This window comes from Chelonoidis abingdonii, chromosome 13 (assembly GCF_003597395.2).
Source record: "Chelonoidis abingdonii isolate Lonesome George chromosome 13, CheloAbing_2.0, whole genome shotgun sequence".
Classification (NCBI taxonomy): domain Eukaryota; kingdom Metazoa; phylum Chordata; order Testudines; family Testudinidae; genus Chelonoidis; species Chelonoidis abingdonii.
In genome coordinates this window covers 3,763,548-3,781,782 of record NC_133781.1, presented here as the reverse complement: position 1 = coordinate 3,781,782, position 18,235 = coordinate 3,763,548, and the positions used below count along the sequence as shown (strand labels likewise).

The following is an 18,235-nucleotide window of genomic DNA, read 5'->3' as shown; positions in this document are numbered from 1 at the left end:
TTCCATTTTCCCCCTGCCATCCAGCCAGTCTTCCTGGGCAGGGAGTGATGGAGGCAGCTAGATCCCATTCTGCCCCCCGCATGGACCAGGGGTGAGGGGAATCTCACAGCTCTCTGATGCTATTGACTTTCCAGGCTGGGGGAGATGACCCCCACCACCCTCAACTCTCCCCCTAAAGGGGGCCAGCTCAGTACGAACATCAGACTTCAGTGCAGTCCTGAATGACAAGACCCTGGGTTCCCTCCATGGACAGGTGCTACCCCCACATCCAGGAGTGGGGAGACACTGCCATTGTGGGGGGGATCTGGACCCAGGGACTAGTAAATTCCCCCCCCCCAGGTTAAATCCATGGAGCATCCCTTGGGGATCTCTCTTGTGTGTATAGATGCTAATAAGTCACCATGGACTGGAGAGGAGAATGGGTGAGGTTCTGATTAAAATTGGGGAGACAGGCTGCAAAGGACTATGGGGGTATCAGCAGCTTGTTCTGAGGGGCATTGGATAAACAGGGATCCAACAGATTTACGGGGTGGCCCCTCCCTCAAAATCACTCTGTTCCCTCTGTAATAAGGCCCTATCTCCCCACCCTCCACCCTCAGAATGGACTCAAGGATTCTTGCTTGTCTGGCTGGGTTCTCGGTGCCTGAGTTATTTTGATCCTGGGCTCATCTTGCACTTGTTCCCTGATTTGGGGGCAGGGGGAGGAGGAGGATAAACACGCATCACATTTGGACTCTCCAAGGTGAGTCCTGGGGAGAGGCAGCAGACCTGAGTGTGCGGCAGGGAGAGAATCCTTGGCCTTGTATGACCCAAATTTATTCCCCTTCTGGAGCAGAACAGGCAGAGTGGGGTCCAGTCAATTAGGTCCAGGGAGTCAGGATTCCTGGCTTCATTCCCAGCTCTGGGAGGGGAGTGATGTGTCTAGTAGAGCAGAAGGGCAAGGTGTCAGAATTCTTGGGTTCTGTGCCCAGCTCTAGGAGGGCATACTGGTGCCACACTAGATGGACCATCAGCCTGATATGGTGCCGGCAGAGAGGCAGGGGTAGCAGACTAGATGGATGAATTGGTACCCAGAAAAAAGAGCATGTTAAGCCTTGTTTCTCAGTGTTCCAGTTTGCTTGACGGGGCACAACCCCTCGGTCTCTTGACAGTGGTGTATCTTCTTGGGAAATCACCTGTCCCCCTTGTCTAGGACAGAGGAAATGTTTAGGACTGACCAACTCCTGTCTCTTTGGGTTGAGTCTTCCCACTTGTTCTGGGATGAACTCTCTGGGGAAGGCCTGTTACAATTCCTCATCGCCAACTGAGATTTGTTTGTGGCAGGGGTGGAAGTCATTGGGCCCACCCGATCATCTGTTCTAACCTGTGTTAAAAAGGAGACACCAATGAGTGATAGGCTATGGAGACTGAATGCTCTTCTGCTTCCTCAATGAGAGGGTGAATTTTACCCTGTAGCCTCCACTGTGGGAATACAGGGAGACTTTGCATGGTTCCCAACCCCTCGCATTCCACTCCACTGCAGCAGCTTTGAAAATGCACCTCCATGCTTTCTTTGCCCTCTGCCACTCGCTCTTTAATAACTCATCAGGTGCATCCATATCTGTGCTGCTCTGCACCCTGATCTATTTTTAATATTAAACAATTTTGTGTGTGTGTGTTTTGAAATTTAAAAAAAGCAAGAAAATAACTTCTGGGCAATGAAAAACTCTGTTAAAGCAAGGAAGTAGGCTGGGGCGACCAAAAAACTATGTCACAGCGCAGTTATGGTTGGAAATTGACTGTCAAAACTGGACCTGTCTCTCCTCCCTGAGTTGAAACTGCGGAACATGCAAGGTTTTTATTCTCAAGCGAGCTGCTTTATTCCCTGACTCGTGTATCATTTTCAGATGTCAGCTCTAGGATTAGAAGGGCCAGTCATTCAGCCCCAGTTGGCTCAAGAAGTGGCCACAAGGGGAATTAAATAGGACTTTACACCAGGGGCTGTTTGGATGAGGAGAACACAGACCTTGTGTTCCCTGCCATTGTGGGGGCCTTGCCAACTGGTAGCCCATTGGTCTCGCCTGCTCTCCCCTTGTGGCACTTAACAGTTAAGTCTCCTGAGAACTGAAATGCTTTAGTCTAAAGTCATTGGACTCANTCTAGACGTGGCCGAAGAGAAGGGGGCTCGGAGTCAGTACTCCTGGGTTCCATTCCTAGCTTGGGGAGGGGAATGGGGTCTAGTGGGTAAGGTAGGCTGCCTGCGGGGATGGTGGTTGGTGGCTGTTTGTACCCATCTCTCACTGCATTTCCCCTTCCTCACCCCTTGCTGACAGCAAACTGCATTGCAGAAAATGCGTCCTTGATGAGCCCTACATCGGTTGCCTCCCTGGAGTCTCTGAGTGCACCCCTAAGGCTGAGCATCCATCCATGGCAGTCAACATCAGCTATAGTGAGTTGGGAGGGGGGCTGCATTGGGTTCTCTCTGTCCCAAATGCCCCCACCAGTACTGTTTCTTACTCCTTTCTGGGCAAGGTGCTGCATGGCTCTGGCCTGGCCACTTGTGGTCAGACTTAGAATTGCAACATGGGCTCCCATGCCCAACCCCTAGCCAAGCTCCAGCTCACCAAACCCTACTGTCTTCCCAGCACTGGGACTAGAACCCAGGAGTCCTGATGCCCAGTCCGCACCTGCTCTAACCATTTGATCGCCACTTCCCTTCTAGACCTGGCAAAAGAACCCTGGAGTCCTGGCTGTATCAACATCACATGAGCCTTGGGGACCTTTCAGTCAGTGACGGAGTGGCTAAGCGGCATTGAGTCAGGTGGCCTGGTTTCTGATCCCTGTCTGGGCTTTGGGGTGGCGGATCTGAGAGGTATGACTCTGAGCCCTGCCCCTCTGTCTCCCCCTGCAGGAGGTGAGGTGCAGTTCCTCGTCCAGGGCTGCATCATGAATGCGAGCTGGTGAAGGAGATGATGGTCCCTGGGTACCAGATCAATGTCATCTCCTTCTGCAATGACTGAGTCCCTCTGCCCGCTAGCAAGGGAGGGCGCTGAATCTGGCCTGCTACCTGCCACCCTCCTCCATCCCTGCCTGTCCTCAGTCCCAATCCCTCCTCCCCCTTCTGCAGTTCTCCAGCCATTCACTTCCTCTTTCCTTCTTTCTTCTCTTCAACATTTATCCATCCCTCGCTCCCCATCTTCCATCCTCCCTCCACCTCCTTCCCTTCCATCTTCCTCTATCTGTTCTTCCCACCCATCCTCCTTCTCTTCATTTATCCCTCTCTCCTCCTTCATCTGTCCTTCCCCCCTTCTTTTCCTCTCCCTTCTTCCCTTCTGGCAGACCAGGGAAGGACACTAGGGTGGTAGGGAAACATGGGGGCATGGACAGGACGATCTAAACTGGGAGGAAGGCTGAAGCCACAGTTTGCCCTCAGTTAATATGGCTGCCATCAAATTCACACATCCTTCTACATAGGATGAAGGCACATGTTGTCCTGACGGAAGATGGCCATCATCTCCCATTGTTCGCAGTGGAATTGAAGCTACAACCTGTCCTGAATTACAATGCCTGCCATTTGCCTACAGCCTTTGCTGGTAGAAGTGAGGCTGCCCCTAGCAAAGATGACCACCACCTCCCGTTGTTCACAAGGACACTGAAGACACTATGCCATCACTCAGAATGGCCACATTCCTATTATTCTTGATGCAAGTGAAGCTGCAAGTTGCACTGAGGTATAATGTCCACCATCTGGTTAGGTCCCTTGCAGGCTACAGTGAGGTTGCTGCTTGTAAATATATCCACCACCTCCCACTGCTCCCAGAGGAGCAAATGGGCAAGTATCAGGGATGTTGCCCAGGGCCGGCGCTTCCATTTAGGCACCTAGGCAGTTGCCTAGGGCACCAGGATTTGGGAGGGTGACATTTTGCCGCCCTCGGTGGCAATTCAGAGGCGGGGGGTCCTTCCGCGCTCTGGGTCGGCGGCGGCAATTCTGCAGCGGGTCCTTCACTCACTCCGGGACCTGCTGCCGAAGTGCCCCTAAGACTGGGAGCGCAGAAGGACCCCCCCCTGCCACAGAATTGCCGCCAACGACCAGGAGTGCGGAAGGGCGCCAAAAACCCTGGCGCCGCTCCTGATGTTGCCTGTAGCAAAGGTGGCTGAGTTGGCCTGTGGGACAAGCAGCTCTTTGGCTCCTTCTGGAGTGAAATGGCAGGTGGCAGCCACATTCCTACCTGCTGCTGGGCTAATTTTCATGCACAGTTCTCTACCTCCCCGATGAGGTTACAGGGGGAAGAGGATGGTGCTCCTGCTCTGTTGGCAGGTGAAATTTGCATGTACCTCCAAGAATCTCCATATTTGCATCTTCTCCAGACACCCAAAGCTGCACAGTTGAGGCTTTCCCTGTGTTCCACACTCACGATCTTTGTCCCATTTGCCGTGTGACCGAAGGGATGAGAACGTGAAAACTGGTGAATGGTGAAAGTGGTCTATCCTAACCTGGGAGTGAGTGGCCCAGTGTTGGATAGTGAGACCCAACTAACAGGTGTTTTAGGGAGCTTGTTTTATAGTAAAAAAGAAGAAAGAATAGAATAACAGTTCTCTGTAATCTAGATGGTAAGATACAGGGCTTTCAACTTATAGAAAATGAATAAACAATAGAAAAGGGATAAACAGCCTTACCCAAAAACATACAATTTAAAGTACTTATAGCCAAATACACATAAAGACTCCACCAGCCAGATACACAGATGCAAATACAGCAAAACAATTTAAAAGACTATACTTTTGCTACTTTGTACTTACAACTGGGAAACAGAAGATTAGAAGGACTGGAAATAGATCCTCTCATAGCTGAGAGCACAGAACAGACAAAGACCCAAGACAAGAGAAACCCCACAAATTACACAGTAGAAAAATTAGTCTAAAAATAATAAACATTGAAACATGTTCAACTATATAGCTAACATATGAAGATCGTAAATTAGCTGTTACTTGTCCAAAAAGACTTCTTAAGGACAAATTTGACCTAGAGCATTTTCTGAAAACATCCACTCAATGTGTAGTGGCAGTTTTAAAAAGCTAACAGAATGTTAGGTAATCATTACAAAAGGGATAGATAATAAGACAAATATAACACTCCATAAATCCATGGTGAGCTCAACAAGCTTGGAATACTGTGTGCAGTTCTGGTCACTCCATCTTCAAAAAGTATTCAAGAACTGGAAAAAGGTATGGAGAAGAGCAAAAAACATGATAGAGAGGTATGGAAACAGCTTCCAGTAAAAGAGAAGATTTTAAAGACTGGGACAGGTCAGCTTTAGAAAAAGACAACTGAGGAAGGATATGAGAGCATCTATAAATCATAAAAGGTATGGGAAAGTGAATAAGAGAATTATTTACTCCTTTACATAACACAAGATAACCAGGAATCATCGAATGAAATTAATAGGCAGCAGGTTTTAAACGAAAACAAAAGAAAGTATTTCTTCACACAACTCACAGTCAACCTGTGGAACTCATTGCCAGGGGAGGTTGTAAAGGCTAGAAGTATAATTGAGTTCAAAAACTAACTAGAATAAGTTCATGGAGGATCGGTCCATCAATGGCTATTAGCCAGATGGTCAAAGACACAACCCCATGCTTTTGGGGTGCCCCTAAACCTCTGACTGCCAGATGGTGGGACTGGACAACAAGGGGATGGATCAATCAATAATTGCCCTGTTTCTGGCCATTCCTTCTGAAACATCTGGCACCAGCCCACTGTCAGAGACAGGATACTTGAAGTAGGGACGCATTGGCTGACCTATTATGGCCATTCTAAGTTTATACTTGGATTTGTTTAGAATAAAACCTGTAATGAGCCTCACATTGCAAAAAAGAAAATTAGCTTCTCATAGCACTTTTTGTGAGCTATTATACTGTTAATGCACTGGTGAGGGAAAGCAGCAATAAACAGCACTGTGTAGTCTAACAATTTATTGCTACTGACAAAGCAGGGCTCTGAGCCAATTAACTTTGGCTATTAACTTGATGCACTGGCAAGCAGGGATCTTTGAAAATTACAATCACATCCCTCAGCTTCGTCTCCACTGTTGACTAGGGGACTGCTCTCCCTCCTCCACAGTGACATCCAGGGGCCTATTTTTATACTGCACATAAAGGTATTACTGTAGGGATGGCCTAGGAAGAGGAAATGGAGTTTGCTGGGTCTTGTCTCCCATCTAGTGCCAGTCAGCATTACTACAAAAAAAAATGCATATCGATGCCCAGCTGAGCAGAGCCTATTAGGCCAAGATCCTCAAAGCTGTTTAGGCAGTGAAGTCCATTCAGCAACTAAATACCCATGAGAATAGGCCTAACTCCCATAGCTGAGAGGGCAGAGGGGGTCTGGGCTTTCCTGCTGAAAAAATCGTGTGTCATAGACTCATAGGTCAGAAGGGACCAATATGATCATCTAGTCTGACCTCCTGCACAAAGCAGGCCACAGAACCCTATCCATCCACTTCTATAAAAACCCCTAACCTATGTCAGAGTTATTGAAGTCTTCAGATTGTGGTTTGAAGACCTCAAGCAGAGAATCCACCAGCAAGTGACCCATGTTGTTTTTCACAGGGCTGAAGTCACAGGCTGCCCTCTGGAGGTGAAGCAGGGACATGGTGACTACTCTCATGTCAGCTGCAAGTTTGATCTGATATGGTTCTCCGGCTCCGATGGGGAAATGGGAGGGTCTCAGGACCAGCTGGTGGGTGCAATTTGCATAGACATCCCAATCTCTAGGCAGTACCCCTTAGCTGCACACCTGGGACTTTCCCCAGCTTTCATGCTCACAATATTTCTTGCATTAGCTGTGTGAGCGCAGGCACATGAACGGGGCAGAAAGGCTGAGAGCCTGTGGGTGTTAGAGAGTGGGGAGCATGCCTCACCATAACCTGAGAGTCAATAGGCCCAGATTGGGTAGTCAGGACCAAGGTTAGGTTGAATTTCTGAGTGAGTAGAGAACATTTTGTTGTTTTGTTCAGAGTACTAGGTGTAGGGGGCTGGGGAAAAAATGAAAGCATGAATAGGGATGCTGTGATTTAGTAATAATTGACTCTATTGGCTAGCCCTGGGGACACCAAATTATAGTGTAAACTGGCTGTGGGCAACTTTTTTGGCTTGAGGGCTGCAGCTGGGTATGGAATGCTGAGAAAATTGGGGTTGGGGTGCAGGAGGGTGTGAGGGCTCTAGCTGGGGTTGTGGGCTCTGAGGTGGAGCCAGAAATGAAGTGTTCAGGTTGCGGGAGGAGGCTCTGGGCTGGGTCAGGGGTTTGGTGTGCGACGAGGTGGGTGAGGGCTCTGGGTGGAGGTCCAGGCTCTGGAGTGGGACTAAGGATGAGGAGTTTGGGGTGTAGGAGGGTGGTGCAGGCTGGGACTGAGGGGATCAGAGCATGGGAGGGGGCCCTGGGTTGGGGCACGGAGGAGTGAGGGCTCAAGCTGAGGGTGCAGGGTCTGGGGTAGGGCTGGGGATGAGGGGTGCAGGAGGGTTCTCCGTGCTGGGGCCAAGGGGTTCAGAGGCTGGGAGAGGGATCAGGGCCAGGGTGCAGGGGGTTGGGGCCCAGGAGCGAGTTAGGGGTACAGGCTCCAGGTGTCACTTACCTCAAGCAGCTCCCAGAAGCAATGGCATGTCTCTCCTCCAGCTCCTACGCAGAGGGGTGGCCAGGCGGCTCTGTACACTGCCCAGTCCACAGGTGCCACCCTGGCAGCTCCCATTGGCTGAAGTTCCTGGCCAATAGGACCTGTGGGAGCAGCGCTTGGGGCAGGGGCAGCCTGCAGAACCCCCTGGCTGCCCCTATGCATAGGAGCTGGAAGGGGAACATGCCACAGCTTCCTGGAACCACATGGAGCTGCAGCATGCATGCGGAGCGGCCCCCAACCCCGCTCCCCAGTGAGTGCTCAAGGGCTGGATTAAATCAGCTGGCAGGCTGAATGTGGCCCATGGGCCATAATTTGCCCAATCCTGGTGTAAACTGAAGGTGGATTTGTGGAGAGAAGCTGAAAGTGCAGTTGGATGCAGGCTGGCTGGCAGTAGCGTCAGCTGTAAGACAAGCAGGGGCTGGTGGCTTGGGAGCTGAAACTCAAGGGCAGCACTCAGGATTGCACCTTCTTAGGGGTTCCCTTACCTGCTCCAGGCAGACTCTGCCCAGTACCGCATCACCCTGTGGCTGAGTCTGGCCTCAGCCTCCATCTGCATGTGGTTGGCTCCCCCCATAGACACCAAGGTCTCAAACAGATAGGGCACCTTAGAGCCATGCGGCATCCCCATCCATTTGGGGGAAGACAAGCCACCTGGCTGTCTTGGCTATGGAGCACACCACATGATAGTCACTGATGACGTGAGACATGGTGCAGCAGTACCACACCAGGCCCTGCCCCTCCTGGCTGTACCACTGTGTCACCACCCAGACAAGCTCCCATGGCAGCCCCAACGTTGTCACCCTCAGCACCTCCAGCAGCTCCTTCCAGATCATGGGGCTGGTGTTCATCCCAGTGAAGCTAAGGAAACCAATGATCATGTAGGAGCTTTTGTTGCCCGTGATGCCAGCCAGGAGGGTATAGGCTGGCTGTGCCCGGCCTCCAAGAGTCTTGGTGGCACATTGGGCAGGAAATCCCTGTCTACGGTCAGCACGCACATTGTGTGTTTCCCAAAGTCTCATGGCCCCACAGGCAGCTCACAACGGCAACGTCACTGAGATCAGCAGAGCCTAGGTCATGGCCCAACACACAGCCTACCTCCTTGGTGGCTTCTGGGCTAAACTCAGCCCAGGAAGAGGTGAAGGCACCACTCTCCAGCACAGCGCGGGCAAAGAGAGGGCAGCTCCCCAGAAAGAGGCGATGGAAGCCAACCAACGGAGCCCCAGCACTCTGGCCAAAGGGCGTCAAATGGGCTGGGTCCCCACCGAATGCAGCCACGTTCTCCCACAGACAGGGCAGCACCAGGAGCTGGTCCCACAGGCCAGCATTCCCCAGGGCAGCCAGGGGCAAGGACAGGAACTACCAGCTGGTAGTTCATGGAAGGCACAATCACACTCTTGGTGGCAGCTAAAAAATGGCCATCTTGGACTTCCACGGAGGGTGCACCTGAGAATGTCCCCACCCCCCCCATCATGGATCCAGACAAGGATGGTGGCTGATGCAGGGAGGCTGGGGATGGGACACCCAGATGTTGAGAAAGAGGCAGGCCTCGAACTGCAGCGTTTTGGGCCTCCACCTGTAGGCATCACAGTAATCAGTAAGCAGAGGCTGGTAGGAGCCATTGCCAAAGCCAATGGCCTCCAGGACATGGCTCCAGGGCTGATGGGGAATTGGCTTCTGGAAGCACAAGGCCCACATGCGGGTGCTTCTTGTAGGGCATCCCCAGAAAGGCTATCATTGTGCCGGAGCTTGCTCTGGTGGTGGTGAGCACCACACTGCTGTGATTATCAGAGCCAGAGCTGGGGCCTGGCAGAGGGAGGAGAAGCAAGCAGGGGGGCATGGGGAGACCCATTATGGCAGCAGCTGGAAGGGAGATTCCAGCGGGTGTTATAGGAAACAGGCTCTGGGACCTTTCCCCTCTAGGAGGCGTTATTTCTGATCCAGCCCCAGGTCAGGGGGAATGGCTGGCTCAGGGAGCGGGGAATGGTATACAGGGCCTTTACCCTGCTGGGGGAGTTGCTCTGCTGCAGCTCTAGCCATTTAAACCCCCATGAGAGCAGGAAGCCTGGCTCCTCTTTGGTAAACAGACTCTGGTCAGTCACCTCCCGGGCTCCAGCTCTCTGCTGAGCTCCAAGATCTGCATCACCGTGCTTTGCCCTTTGGCCCATTGCTTTGCCATTTAGCCCATTGCTTTTTGCAGGCAAGAGGCCCCTTTATGCCAGGAGAAAATGCTGAAAGGCTGGGACACAAATCCATGTGCCCTCTTCCGGAGCTGGGGAGAGAACCCAGGAATCCTGATTCCTGATTGATAGGACTTCTGGGTTCCCACTGGGTTAGAACAGGAGGGTCTGTAAACCAGGATTTCTGGGTTCTCTTCCCAGCATGGTGAGAAAGCAGTGGTGTCTAGGGATTAGAGCAGGGGAGACTGGGACCCAGGACTCCTGGGTTCCACTCCCCACTCTCAACGTGGAGTCTGTAGAAGGGGTATTAGATGGGAAGCTACGAGTCAGCTTCCCAGTTCCAGCTCCCTTGATACCAGTAGCCCTTTGACCACTCTGTGTCCATCACAAAGCCGGAGGAACCCTCCCACACACACACACTTCACAGATTTACCTACCCAGCTCCCTGCTGCAGGCATGGCTCTGTGGCTCTTACTGCAGCTCCCAACTCAGTGGGAGGGAGGAATCTGCTGATGCTGGAGCCAAGTGGCTCTTGTCTACAGTGCTGAGCGCACCAGTCAGGGATCAGCCACCTGGGTTTATTTACCCCGGGAGGAGCAAGTTTGCTGGGCTGTACATGCACAGGGCCCAGGTTCAAGATGGCTGACGGGATCCCAGGGCAGGGTGTCACAATAAAAATTGCCCCCCATGGGGTCCCCTGGGTAAGTACCAGCATTGTATATTGCTAACGCTTTTATATGCATTGGAAAGTATCTTGGGAAGGTGTGACGGTGCTGCCCGTGGGAGCCAGCTGAGATCACTCAATCAGGGTGAACTGCAAACAAAATGGGACAGACAAACCCCAAACGCTGGTGGATATTCCGATACTTAGATTTACCAACCAGCACAGAACAGCTTCACTGATCACTTAGAAGTCCAATCCACACAGTTCCCAGCCTTAGGCCTCCGTCCAGACACACCTGTCATATATGATGATGATTCCTGAAAATCTTATCTCATCATGTAAAAGAAAAGGTTCTTCCAGTCCCAAAGGATCAGCCACATACCCAGGTTTAATTATAACTTAGACCTTACCCAAAATACACGCTACAGCCAATTCTTATGAACTAAGCTAACATTTATTAAAAAAGGGAAGAGAGAGTGTTGGTTAAAAGATCAATACACATACAGACTTGAATTCAGTTCTCGAGGTTCAGATGCATAGTAGAGGTGAGCTTGTAGTTGCCAAAAGGCCTTTTAGAAATAGTACATAGGTTACAGTCCAATGTCCGTATTCAGGGTGACTCCAGTCAGTGACTGGGGATCTCAGTCCTTGTGGCTTAAGGTTTCCCCCTCCTGAAACCCTAAGCAGATCTGAGATAAAGCAGAATCATGTCCCAGGGTTCTTAAACATTTCCAGCAGCCTTTCAGCCTGAGAAAACAATAGGCTTAACGCCTTCTCCCAAACATCCTGGCAATTAGCACAGAGTAATTTATCCATTAAACAGTTCAGATACAGCTTACCACAACCTTCAAAGAGACACATAGAGAATAATACTATTTCATTCAAGTATCATCATAAATGTTAATATTCCTTTTTTGTTCTTTGAATTAAAACTATAGCAATAGACAAGACTTGTTTGCTTACATCACAAGACCTGAGCAAACATCTACACTTTTACCTCTAACAATGCTGACTTGCATTTCAAAGCTCTATTCATTTACATATCTTCCTAACCAGTTTCTACAGTTCACCCATCAGTCAGGTCAGTCTGAGTTAATTAAATCTTTCTGGCCCTGTCACCTTTCAGTGAAATATTATTTTACACTCACAAGTCACAGAAGAGTTGAAGGTGTGAATATGGAGTGGAAGATTCCTTTGCAGATTACAAGAGGCCGAAGAGGGAGGAAGGGAGAAAGAAATGGGTTAACTTGATGATCCAGCCAGGCCTGAAGGTAAGGACTAAAACTGCAGTTCAAGGCAAGCGCAGAAAAACAAGCTCTCAGCTGCTAAACTGCCAGAAGCTTGTATCCCAATCCCAGCCAGCCCTGAAAAAGGAGAACTTAGATAAAACTGAAGGAGTTGCAAAACTAATAAGATTGTGAAGGCCAGCAAGTGGGAACACAGTCTGGTGACCCTGAAACCAGTGTGTTTTGGGGAAGCTAAAGGAGCCGCAGAGGGCCAGTTCGGCCTGGTACAGAGAGCATCGGGGATATGGGGTCCCTGGCCAGAACGCCCCCAGAAGAACCCGGGGCTTAAAACCCTCTTGAGAGCTGAAGCAAGACAGAGATTTACAGCAGACCATCGATGATCTGTGCACAGGGCAGAAATCTCGTCTACACTTCCCCCCTTCTTCTTACGTTACACCCAGGCTTGGCCAGCCTTGTGTTGTGCATGTGTAAGTATAACAGTGAGTTAGGGCTCAGGCACTAACACTTTCTTCCTCCCTCTGAGTGACATGGGGCACACCCAGCACTCACCGCTGTTATTTAGTTAATACAGCTTTAAACTTAGTCACTTGGCGTGCTCCTTCATCTCCTCCCCTTAAGATTTCAGCTTTGTGCAGTCAGGAAAAAGAAAAAAAACGGGCGATTCCACCAGTGTGAGACGTGAATCTGCTGTTGCCACTAAAATATTTTTTTGGGGGGGAACTTGACAACAATAGCATGTCTTTAGGCCTGTGATAAGGTTCTCCCCTATAATAACCCTGGAGGGTTGGCAAAAAAAAAATAAAAGTGTGTCTGCCCCAGAGTGAGTGTGAGATGAGAGAAGCGAATCTGCTGTTCCCACTACAGTACACAGTCCCCCTGTGCCTCTCATACTGTGCGCATCTAGCTGTACTGAGTGAGACTCTACTGTGCCTGTACTATTTAAAAAGACAGTACGTATTTTTCGTACTGTATAACATGACCCCTGAATGCAAGGTACCTACTTCATCTGGTGCTCAACCAAAGAAACAACGATGTGTTCCAATGCTGGAGAAAAAAACTGGCTGTGTTGGACTTATTGAGAGACAGTATGTCCATCACCAAAGTGGTGTGTAAATATGGCCACAACCAATCTAGCATCCGTGCCATCAAGATTCGAGAGACAGAAATTCATCAAGACATGGCATCAAGTGCTCCAATAACTACTAAGATGATGAGCCAAGCGCATGGTAAGACTTTAGTGAAGACTGAAAAGGCATTAAACTTATGGCTGTAAGACATGAACTGTAAACGTGTGCCTATCAATGGCAACATGTTGCAAGAAAAGGCTCTTAGCATCTATGCGCTGTTCAAGCCTCCCGCCGAAGAGGGACAGCCTTCTGATGAGAAGGAATTCAAAGCCAGCCAAGGTTGGTTTAACAGTTTTAGGAACCACTTCAACCTCAAAAACGTGCAGACTACTGGTGAAGCTGCATCTGCCAATGAGACACAGCAAAAGCCTACCCCAAACAATTAAAGAAAATCATAGAGGAAAGAGGCTATCTTCCAGAACAAGTTTTTAATGCTGACGAGACTGGGCTCTTCTGGAAAAAAATGCCCATCCGCACTTACATTTTGAAATCAGAAAGACAAGCCCCTGGCTTCAAAGCAGCTAAAGACCGTGTGACTGTGTTGCTTTGTGGCAATGTGGCTGGGCATTTAATAAAGCTGAGCTTGCTCTACAGGGCTGCAAATCCCTGTGCCCTAAAAGGCAAGAACAAAAATCTCCTGCCTGGTCCTCCTGTCTGTTCTGGCAATCAAATGAAAGGCTTGGGTGTATGGCAGCAAATTTTTCTGGATTGCGTTCAAAAAGTGTTTCCATTCGGAGGTCAAGCAGTTACCTTAAGAAAAGACCCTTGCTTCAAAGTGTTTGCTTTGATCATAGACAATGCTCCTGGCACCCTGCAGGCACTCACGGTTTGCACATAACAAAGTTGAGTCATCTTTCTCCCCCCCCCATAACCACTTCATCCTCCAACCTCTCAACCAAGGCGTTATTAGCTGTTTCAAGCCACATACCATGAGCTTACATTTCACGGATCGTTACGCTTATGGATGCTGATCTCAATGTTAATGTGATGAAGTCCTTCAACATTGCTGTTGCCATCACTTTATATTTAACAGGCAATGGATGCAATCAAGGTCTGAACAGTCAATACATGTTTGGCAAAAACCTATGGAAGGACTGTGTGAGTATTTTAAGGGTTTCCCAACATTGATAAGAAGTGCAACTCATTTTTCAGAGTGGCCAGCCGCAGCAGTGGTAAGCGCTCGTCGGACATCCCGAGAAAGAAATTGAGGAAGCAATTAACTTGGGGCATAAGAGAACATTGTGTAACGAAGGTGACGATTAGAGGACTGATAGAGATCATTCTCCAGAAGAACATAATGAGGATGACATAAAGGAAATATCAAAACTTGAACTTCATAAATTTTCATAAGTGCTTAACAGTGAGTAACGGAACTCTTGGATTTAATATCTAAATATGATCCCTCTATGGAAATGAGCCTCAAATCACATGATACTATTACGGATGATTGAGACTGATAACCAAGGAATGTCTTGGACACGTAAGACAGGTGGCCAATCACCTATGTTTTTTAAAAAAAAACAAAAAGCCATCAGCCAGAGCAAGCCTCACAATCAACCTTCTCGTTGCATGCACATCAGAGCCTAAACTGTCGCTATCGAGTCTGTCTCTGCCATAATACCTCAGACTTGGCCCATTGGCATTTGGATTGACATCAAGCCCTGATGACTCAATAACAGGCATTGCTCAGGGGGAAGAGGAAGACTAGATCATTGGTCGGGTGTGGCTAGCAGTACAGACTAAGCAAGAAGTATCCAGGTGACTTGGTGACATGTTTCAGGTTTACAGTATCTCGCAGCTGACTGTACACGTCATTTTTTATTAATACTTTCCATTCTAATCGTCTCTCTGTTATGTATTCAGAAATAACATAACTAAATTTGCTATTTTGCATATAAGGAGATAGTGCTTTTCATCTCTATACTTATCACTGACATGCTATATACATATACATAGTATCTGGTAACAGGGTTGTATCTACACAAAATTGTACTTATAGGTTGATATTAAGGGATTTTCACAAGGGTCATTTTAGCTATACGCGGTTTTCGCTTACGCGCTGACCAGAACGTAACCCCAGCTCAAGGTTGAAGACTTATATTTCCTGGACACGGTCTTACCAGAGGTGGATCTCAGAGCATCTCCCTGAACTCTAAAGCTTCTGGCACCCTGGACTTGTGGTGGAGAACCCGTATCTCTTCCCTCTGATCAGGGCATTTTCCAGAGGTTAGTCCCCTTTTGCTTGTGTTTGGGTCCCAGCGGACAGGCAGCGCCAGCAGGCTTTGCTGCTTTCTCTCCAGAGACAACTAACAATGACTTGCCCACAGTTATATAGTTATACAACAGCTCTTTCTAAGCAACCTATTTTATCTTATAGGCATTACAGTAGAAAATATTAATAACACAACAAAGAACCTACAGGCATGCTTAATAAACTTCAGAGATCACCCAATTCTAGAGCAGCGGCTCTGGCCATCTTGTTGAATTAGTCCTTCACTCATAGAAGTTTCCTTGTGGCTCAGATCATCACACTTCAGCTTCCAGAACAGCACCCATCTTTATGGAGCTTCGTAGGGTCAAAGCCTTTCAACCCTTCCGAAGATTGGAAACTTCCATGGATGGGGTCTTGTCCATTGCTGGTCAAGAGTCAGTCTAAAACTTGGTATTTTCCAAATATTTTCTTTGTCTGGAAAATCCAGTTTGAATTAGTTTATGCAAATTTAATCCAGGGCAGTTGGTTCTCAAAGGCCTGATAAGTGAGGAATTATATTCACATATTCCCTCATAAACTGGAATAAGATATTTATAATGCCACAATAACACAAACAACAATTCATTTTTTTAACACAATGGACCCAAAGGAATTAAACCTAATTCATAAAGGATTTATTTCAGTACAAGTTCATCTTAATTTCCATAAGGTTTGTTCAGGACATTGCTCTGGTACAGATGACATTTGGATCCTTTGGGTAAATACAGTGGTGGGAAGGTGTGAGGGGTTAGATGCAGTAGAATGTTTCTGGGATGAGATGGTTAGCAATATTGCATTCTGCTTCAGGAAGGAGCACTCCATCACACACAACAAAGCAATCCATATTGGGGACTAACTCTTCATTATCCTGCATTGTTTGGGGCTATCTGCCAGTTAAAGCTAGATGATGGTAACACCTGGGAGACACCATTTCCCCAATATGGGGGAGAAGTGCTCTTTAAAATTGAAGGAAACTAGGAACAGATAACACATCGATAAAAGGCACTTAAATTAGTCTCAGCTAATGTTTCCTCACAACTGTAATTGTTATTGCCACCTGAGAATCTATATTTAAAGCAGATCCCAAGCTAAATGTAAACTGATCTCTTCCTTGGAGTCCAATGCGGTCAGAACCACCCAGCGTTGTACACTAACCCTGGGACTATGGTTACATCTGATCACATCCCTAGAAATCTAGCCAGGGTGCTTTCAAACAGTTCACCCATTTTGGCAGGGATTTAATCAGTGGGATACGTAAAAAACACTCATAAAAACTAAGACACCATCAGTAAAAGAGTATAGTAGGAGCAGAAGAATTGTATTAAAACACAGCTGATCATTTTAGGCTAAAATACCTCAGGAACTTGCTCCGAGGCCAGAAGACAGTTTAGATAAGCCAGCATCTGCAGATCATATCATGCTGACCAGAGCGCATCGCATTTCTGGGGGAGGAGGTGAAGGCTGTGAGGGAAAGTTCCCTTTTACTTGTATACCAAGAAGGACCATTTACTGGGAGCATGGGAATCACTTCCATCGATGGGTCTAGGGTCCCAGACTCTTTTTTGTTATGTAAGTGTCTGTCTTCCCTGTCTGGGCTTTCCTGGGCAGGCTGGGTCTTTGAAGTGGTAGGGTCCACATGGGCGATCTACTCTCCCTCTGCAGCCTGGTGTTCTGATATCTTGCAAGGAATGTGCCTTCCACCCACAGCACAAAGAAAGATTACTGCATAGCAAGCCTGCTGTCAATGACTGCCCGACCCCAGCAATCACTCTGGACTCTCAGCTTCACCTGCTGGGGAGGTCTTGTCATATAAACCAATTGCTTGCAGTGGAAGTGGCCTTAGTCCAGGAGGCAGGGTTCTGGTCATGCATCCCCAAGCAGAGATTGGTATTTCCAGCAGCCCAGACTTTGAATACTAACTACTAAACAGAGGGACTGTAGATCTTAGGGTCTAGAACTCTCTATTTCGGCAGTCCCAGCTGGCTTCGTTAGGTGACTCCCTCGCTAGTGTACTGAAATTTTGTGCCTATCCTAAAGGGCCTCTCTTTTTCCCTTGCATATGCATAGGGAGCCAGATGTGAACTGTCTGAATTGATCAGTTGAGATTCAATCTTGTATTACGTGCAAACACCCACGGAATTGAGTGTGGTCTCATTTTGCTTGTGACTCCTACATAAATAAAAATAGTATCTAGTGTTGGGATATGAATGTTTCATCAAGTAGACCTCCTAAGTACCTTTACATAAACAGGCCATGGTCATTCTGGTTGCTACCCTACTGGCTTTCTTCTTATGATATAAAACCATAATCCTCTGTGAGGTTGAAATTTCTAGGCCCCTCCCAAAAGGATCTGTGGAATTAGTCCCTTCTCAACGTGTTGCCTTCTGATATATATTGATAGGAAAGGGCAGAGGAGTGTCTCTGAATGATAAAGCATCCCTAACCCGCACATCCCTCTCTTTCTCATCCATGATACCAATATCTTGATCACCAGAGCACTGAGCTCCATTTGATTCTCTATACCCCACCCAACATTACCACCCCTGGCAAAACCCCTCTCCTCAACCCTGTTCCCGCATCGGTCACTTATCCTGCAGGGAAGAGTCCAGGTAAGTGGAGCTGAGCTGAGCCAGAAATGTGATAATCGGATGGACAAAGTGTGTGACGTGAAGGTGGCCCCAATAACTTCTCCTAATCTCAGTGGAAATACCCCATCTGGATGGGAAGGGAGGTGTTTCAGAGGGAGCTTCTGGAGAGTTTCTTTCTCCCCCACGTTAGCAGGACGGCAAGAAGGTAGTCCATCAGTTCGCACCCAGGGCTGCAGCAGGGAGAGGGGCTTGATTTGGACTTAGGGCTGGGTCTACACTATGGGGGAAATTCGATTTTTAGAACGCCAACTTCAGCTACGTAAATACGTAGCTGAAGTCGAATATCTAAAATTGATGTTACACACACAGATCCTCACCGTCGCTGGTGATCGATGTTTCCGCGTGCTCGCCATGTCGATTCGGAACTCCGTTGGGTGTTGGGGGCGTTTTTTCCGGAAATTTTCTGGGAGATTAAAACTCCCTAAGAAACGGATGCGGGTCTAGGGTTTTTTTCTCTGGAATCGATATAAGC

At 48.4% G+C, this 18,235-nt stretch overlaps 2 protein-coding genes and 1 pseudogene across 2 annotated transcripts in view; 1 reads left to right on the top strand and 2 right to left on the bottom strand.

The window, feature by feature from the left end:
- The window catches only part of LOC116824943 (uncharacterized), a 480,271-nt gene that overhangs the window by 125,696 nt on the left and 336,340 nt on the right, over positions 1 to 18,235 (bottom strand).
- Positions 1 to 18,235, top strand: part of LOC116832036 (uncharacterized) — a 524,829-nt gene that overhangs the window by 302,135 nt on the left and 204,459 nt on the right. The gene's annotated exons all lie outside the window — the stretch shown is intronic.
- LOC116830674 (acetylcholinesterase-like) lies at positions 8,131 to 9,498 on the bottom strand (annotated as a pseudogene).